We start from the raw sequence: 7,784 nt of genomic DNA, 5'->3' as shown, positions 1-7,784 counted from the left end.
ATGGCATTTTCTTATCGTTGCACTGCCACTCTTCTTGTTTTGCTTGCCTTTAGTCCCTTCTCCATAACAGTAGCTGATGATTCTTTGTTGTCAGTTTTTGAAAAATGGATTAGCGACAATGGCCGAGTTTATGGATCTGCTACCGAAAAACTACGACGCTTTCAAATATTCACGGACAACTTTCAGTTCGTCCAATCAATGAAAAAACAACCTGGACTGACATACACTGTAGACCTTAACAATTTTGCAGATTTCACAGTACCGGAGTTTCTGCAAAAATACGCAACATACAAAACAAGCAATTCATCCGAAACAACTGATTTCATGTATGCAAGTGTGACATCAACTCCTTCTATCGATTGGCGCACTCACGGTGCTGTGACGCCCATTAAAAATCAAGGCAACTGTGGTGAGTTAGAACTTAAAAATAAAACTTTAATAGAATCATATATATTTTGAATCTTTCACAATGAACTCTAAAAATACTACATAAGAAAGAGGTAGCTGAATGTATATTGAATCTAACTAGATAAATATATATAGGTTCTTGTTGGGCATTCTCGGCTGTGGCTTCAATTGAAGGAATAAATAAAATCAAGACAGGCCGCCTGACAAGTCTATCGGAACAAGAATTAGTTGATTGCGTCACCGGTTCTAATTGTGGTGGAGGAAATATGCAGTCTGCTTTTGGTTGGGTGGTTAAAAACAGAGGCATTACAACAGAGAACGACTACCGTTACACCAGTGGTGCCACAGGCATCAATGGTATATGTTCTTCTTCCAAAACAAGACATCATGCGGCCACCATCACAGGTTACCAACGTGTCCCGGCAAATAATGAGTTGGCTCTTGCAAATGCTGTCTCTCACCAGCCAGTGTCTGTAGCGCTTGATGCAAACAGCAAAGCCTTTATGTTATACTCGGGCGGGATTTTCACAGGTCCATGTGGAACAAGTCTAAATCATGCAGTTACTATGGTTGGTTATAACAAAATTGGTAGAACCAAGTATTGGATAGTAAAAAACTCTTGGGGCACATCCTGGGGTGAATCTGGTTACATGCGTATCAAAAAGGATATTTCTAGCTCTGCTGGCCTGTGTGGGCTCGCCAGCTATGCCTCCTATCCTACAAAATAGTTTTAAAAATAAGAATCATTATGCCATGGTGTGCTTTTGAAGATATGATCGATTAATATTGTGGATTTGGCTTGTTTGATTGATATTTTGTATTTCTTTTGTATCATCTTATTATTAATGGCTTGCTTTAATTTCCCACTACCCATTGGCTAGAAATATGTATTTTAAATAATAACAAATATGCATTTGAATTGATTGTTTAAATATATATTGTGAAAACTATCAAATAATTAAGCTACTTTTAATTAGTTATCCCTCAAAATATATTGTGAAAACTATCAATGTTTAATTTGTAAGTATGCAACAGTACCTTCTACAACCTGAGTCATGCACTCAAAATAAATTAACAAACCTATTTGATCTACAACCGAGTCATGCATGTTTTATAATTAAGTACACAATCTCCTTTGAGAAACAAACTTGTATGTAGATTTGCATGGAAATTCTCCATTGGTTGCCATCTCCAGATTGCTCCGCTAGGACACGATAGATAGAGTTGATTGAGTTCAGATGTTGCTTGTACCGATAAGCACGAGAATATTTCTGGAAGAAAGATTTTTTATTTAATTATTAGTTACAACTATTATAATAGTAATTCCACAACTTAGATTCTTTCAGAAAAAGACAACTTCAACTCTCCTGGTGATGTAGTCACGCGTTCCGCGTACGGACGTACCCCATTTGAATAAACATTGAATTCTTCTCATTCGATGAGCATTGTATAAATTAATATATATATTGTCCCTCGTAAAAGTCGATGTACGCAAGGGCCAATTAATTTAACGCGTGGAATTATCATAAAAGATTTCCAAAATAGTGTTTGACTAGCTAACAGAATTTATGCTTGACCTCGTTCTATAAATTAGAAAAGAAACAAACAGTTATTATAATAGTTGTTATATCTTGAAAATATCCATCCTTTCATATTTATGCAACAGAAGTAAGAGATCAATTTAACCACCTAAGGTAGCTCAAATTGTATGACGAGATCAACCTCGTCTTCTATTATGAATTATCGAGGGAGGATTCGAAAGAGCAATTTCGATCCGATAATTAATATTAGAGAGATCGTAGTAGTTAGTTACAACGTTTGTATTGACTAAACTTGAAATATACAAGAGTGATAATGTTATCACTCAACCCACATTTGTTTGTATGAACTAAACTTGAAATATTTTATACGCCAAATAGCGTGTAAACAAGAAGAACGATTAAACTTTGTATCTAGATAGCATTGAGATCCATAATTGATTGACACAAGTGTAATGAAAAATGTGAAAGAGAAGATTTAAAAGCTTTATTTGCATTTCTCTATGTCTTCGAGTTTAGCTCATTATCAACTCCAGTTGACTCGCAACTTCTTTATATCTCGTTCGACAAGTCAATTTTCTTAATTATAATTATATACTAGTAAGAGTTTATATGAACAAAAATAATTCAAATGATTTAGTAAGAGTTTATCTAAATACAAACAATTCAAACATAATTAATAAGACAATTAATAAAATAAATCCAAACAATAGCTTAAGAGTTATTTAGAAGGGCATGAGATTTATTGTGACAACTTTTGTGTAACTCGAGTTGGGATATGCTCAAACTCAGCTTCTTTATTAAACGAGTCAGCCAACTCGAGTTGTGGATGAGCAAGTTAAAATGAGCAATTAGCGAGCAAGTTATGAGCGAGTTACGAATTTGAGCTATTTTGTACTACCCTAATTGGGTATGATTAGGGGAGGCAGCTGCCAAAATTTCCTATGTAATATATATTTTAAGAAAAGTTGTACTATGTGTTTAAAGTTAATATATTTAAATTTTTTTGTCATATCTTAAATGATTGCCTACTTTATGTAATATTAGTTCGACATTTGAGGACTTATATATAAAAAAAGGAAAATACATAGATTATTCCTATTAATTTTTATTATTGTTTTAAAGTTCTAATTTCATAATAAGGTGAATATAATAATCATGTAAATTACGTACCTTTTTTTTTATCTATGAGTTTTAATTTTACAAAAATGTGAAATTTAAAGGTTAGTGGCTTTAAATGTCAAGTAATAATTTCATTGATAAAAAACGTATTTACAACGAGTCAAATGACTCTAATTTCTAAATCTAAACTTTTTATTCTCATTAATTTATCTAAACTACTCTCACCATCTAATTCTAATTATTTACACTCCTAAACACCCTAATATATTATTCTCTAATTCTCTCTACAATTGGATTTGTTTTTGGCCAATAACCGTCGCACTCCGACGGTCCTATGTACTCACCACCGCGCTTTGACAATTGTCGTCACATTCAACGGTCCGATCTACTCACCACGGCGCTCCGACGGCCGAATCTACTCACCGTCGCACTCCAATGGCCGGATCTATTCACCGCCACGCTCCGACGGTCGGATCTATCACTGCCGCACTCTGACGGTTCGATCTACTCATCACGACGCTTGGACGGCCGAATCTACTCACCACCATGCTCTAACAGTCGGATCTCCTCATCGCGGTGCTTTGACGGCCGGATCAACTCACCGCCTCACTCCAAGCTCCGACGATACCGCACTATCGACTCCGATCAGCTCTGCTTGGCTCGACTCCCCTCTCTCATTTTCTTCTACGTTCAAGGAGATAGAGACGAGAGGAGAGTATACTATTGTGTTGGATTGAGATCTAGAAGAATATAAGAAAGATAAAATGAAGGAGTAATGGAAGGCGGTTGCTGCTAAGAAAGATAAAATAAGAAATTTAAATATCTTGAAACTTATTTTGTCTCTGATGGCATGTATTAAAATTTTCGGCCTTATTTCTGTTACTCCGATGTTGGGTCTTGTAACCATCCAGATCCAATCTAATAAATGAGCCATAGATATAATAAATTTATAGATTTAGGTCCTAATTTTTCGGCAATGTGAGAATTACTTAATATTCTAACAAAAACAAACTATTCAATGTATGTTTGCACTTACAGGTAGGTGTGAAAAGCCACTGAAACGATATGCGTATGTGTTTTTTTGTTTATGAATTTTAATCAGATATCAGATATTGGTAGATAATACATAAATATTTTTATAATATATATTAGTGTTCTAAATAGCGTGCTATAGCGACGCAATAGTGGCGCTATAGCATATTCAGACATTGAACGCTAAGTTATGGAATAAAAGTGCGCTATTTCAGCTGCGACTACTATAGCAGTAATAATGGTCTGCTATCTGCGCTACACGCTACACGCTATAGTGCAAGCTATACTACATAGGCTTTTATATAAATGTCCAACTGAAAATTAATTTTAAAGATCAATTTTTTCAAGGTTCAAATTGATTTTGCTTTTAAATAGAAAAAGATAGTTAGTTTATTCTATGATGCTTTGGTTTTTTTAATAGAAAAAAAAAATAGATAGTTTATGATATTATTAGAGATATTTTGAATAGCAATTTGAACTTTGTATTGATTCAATATGAATATTCTAATTCCTTAATTAATTTTGTGTTACTTATTGTTCTATGAGTCTTTAGATAATATTGATAATTTGTAGAAATATAAAATATATTTTTAAAACAAAAAACACTTTGTAGGATAGCAACGCTATTCGCGATAATTTTTTTTTAGCCTTTATGCTATTACGTGATAATCGCTATTTATAACCTTGATATATATCAGTGTTGTAAATAACGGTATGTGGTCGTTGGACAGACATAGTACCGCCAAGCAATTAATTGGGAATAATCGGGAATAATCAGCCATAATTGAAAATAATCGGTCAATTAGTCGGAAAAATCCATGACGGTTTGGTCACCGCCAACGACTAATCGGCCGATTAATCGTCCTAAACGGACGTTTTTTACAACACTGATATATATATATTAAACTATATGGCATTTACTACCGAATACAGATAATTAAAATTGAAAACCATGTCCGTATCATTAATTATCAGTACGGATTTTCATATATCAGATATCCATATTTAATTTTCAAATGCGGATCCGGATTCGGTCGGATAATCGACAAATTGAGACACGGTGCTGAATTAATTAGTATCATATAATTTTATTTTTGTGAGGAAGACCAACAGTATAATTTGTTTTGTAAAAAATAAAATTTTCAAGGACTGTTTCGCCTCTATGCACTTACAAAATTCTCAATAATTCGAAGAATGATAAAACTAAATAAAAATCTTTATTTTTCTTTACTGTAATTAATACGTAATACTTATATTTTGTAGATTACAACCATATTTCAAAATATATGAGAAACTAAAATGAATAAAATTAAATAAGATTGATTATTAGATGATTATGTTTAGACGGAATAATATTCTACTGAAAAAATACTTACTTGAGTCAACTAGGGTTTCGTGTGATTTTATCATTCCTCCCTTTTTCTGTAATTGAAAAGAATAACTAATTACATGAAGTTAAAGCTTCTATGTAACAAATCGGTTCTTTATGAAGCTTAATTCAAGTACAAATTAATCCTATTGACCATATCAAATAAATAAATGAATGAGTTAATACAAATGCGTACTGTTTTTATTTTTATTTTTTTAATTGTGTATATATCAAAAAACACCCGCAACTGACACCTAAGTTATACTGGGAAACACAAATTAAAATTTCTTTAATGTTTCCAAACAAATCTCACCAAATTTATGGAACAGGGCAGTTTAGGCTTTATGCAGCTCACAGATTAATTATAGAATCAAAAGAGAGTTGCATGGATCGTGCACTGCATGACGCCTAAATCTTTTTTTTGAAAACTTGGTAGTAGCTACCAAGGTTCGTGAGGGGGAATCGAACTCTCGATCTTTGGGTATAATAACTCTAGGATATTTTCCTAGCCAATTGTGCTACCTCCCCTTTCTCAACATGACACCTAAATCGTTCTGTTAAATTTTTTGTTACATATCTTCCGAGATATCTTAAATTTTGTGTAAATCAAAAGCAGCGTCAGACTATCTTTCGGTACTTATTAGGAATGCAAAATTTAAAAGCCGGGTCAAAGACTTTTTTCGGTACTTGCTCTCTTGGTCTTCATGTGGATCTGCCCCTGCGCGTTTGGCCATTTGCTCTCAAAAACTCAAAAATCCATGGAGAGATGATTGACCTTCATGTGGATCTGCCCCTGCGCTTTTGGGCGCGTTTGGCCATTTGCTCTCTTGGTCTCCAATATGTATGCGCATGCATATATATCGGAGAGATTAATGGACACAAACTTTTTAATGAAGAAGTTTTGTATTTCTGCAATTATATATATATCAATACCAAATATCATATCATGATATTAAACCGTTGCTATCAGGTACATTAACTAAAATTTTGGGTATTATGCTATCCTTGATTTAAGCAACAAGTGAAGAAGAAACACAGCTAGCAGAGATTATCTGCTGGGGCAGAGGCAAAATCGATCGAGCCCGTAGCAATAGCATGAACGCATAATAATCAAGTCCTTTGGCAAATACTCGTACACAGGGAAGAGTTGAAGATCGATCCTTATCTTTCCAGTGCTCAAAAAGATTGAATTGGTCTCACCGGTCCATGCTGGCCTCCGGCGAAAAATGCAAGGAGCATGCGATTCCCCAGACCAGGGAGCGGACCTGCGGTCAGTTGCGCAGCCATGCTTCCATCACGAAGATGTATCCAGGGGATGGAAATGTCCTTACTCTGGATACCCCTCGAAAGTGTTGGCATTGCAAAGTGCACGGATTGAATTTGAGTACAGTCTGAAATGGCCTTGGTGATATAAAATTAAGGTCCCTGGAATATTTGTTAGGCTGAGTTCTTAAATTCTAATTGACAAAAGCAGAATGATCTTTTAGTATGTCTAACTTTGCATAAATTTACATCTCAATTGAAGAATTTCATCTCTGCACAGACAGTGGCAGCCAATAAATATGCCAAAAATATTCTCAAAATTGCACCCAATCATGGAAAAAGAAATTGATCGAGATTCCCAGAAGGGGTGTTTTCTCTTCATGTACAATAACATGCACATATAAATTAATGTGCAAATGAGAGGGCCATGCATAGCTGTCAACTTATCAAAAATTATAAACACAACACTCCCAAGAAACTCCCTTCCCTCCCATTTTTATTTCATTCAAGAGGAAAAATTACAGAATTATATTTTTTTTTGGATGATCTATTGAGATGGGCAGCAGCCTCTCATATAACCTTTCTAGTTATTTCCTTCCTTAATCAAGGATTGTCTAAATATTACATTAATTGTAAAGATATTACATTTATTGGAAACTAAATCCTCTGCTGCCTTTTTTCATTGATTCCCTTCTAATCTTCTATGATCTTCTTTAGCTCATGCTAACACTCCCCCTCAAGTTGGTATGTAGATGTTCTTCATACCCAACTTGTCAAGTGAATCATGAAAGATGGTGCTGGAGACTCCTTTTGTTAACATATCTGCAAGTTGGTTTTCGGTCCTTACAAATGGAATAGATATGACCTTTTCATCTAAGTTTTGCTTAATGAAATATCTGTCAATTTCTATGTGTTTGGTACGGTTGTGTTGAACAGGATTTTGAGATATAGCAATTGCTGCCTTATTGTCACAAAAAAGTTTCATTTCTTCTTTGGGCTTGAATCTGAGCTCACTTACAATCTTCTTAAGCCATATCAGTTCTTGTAACCCT

At 34.4% G+C, this 7,784-nt stretch overlaps 1 pseudogene; it reads left to right on the top strand.

The window, feature by feature from the left end:
* On the top strand, positions 1–1,136 carry LOC144557072 (putative cysteine protease RD21C pseudogene; annotated as a pseudogene).
* Positions 1,137–7,784: the final 6,648 nt, after the last annotated feature.

The sequence above is a fragment of the Carex rostrata genome, chromosome 7 (genome assembly GCF_964058835.1).
Source record: "Carex rostrata chromosome 7, lpCarRost1.2, whole genome shotgun sequence".
Lineage (NCBI taxonomy): Eukaryota > Viridiplantae > Streptophyta > Magnoliopsida > Poales > Cyperaceae > Carex > Carex rostrata.
This window is presented reverse-complemented; position numbering and strand designations above follow the sequence as displayed.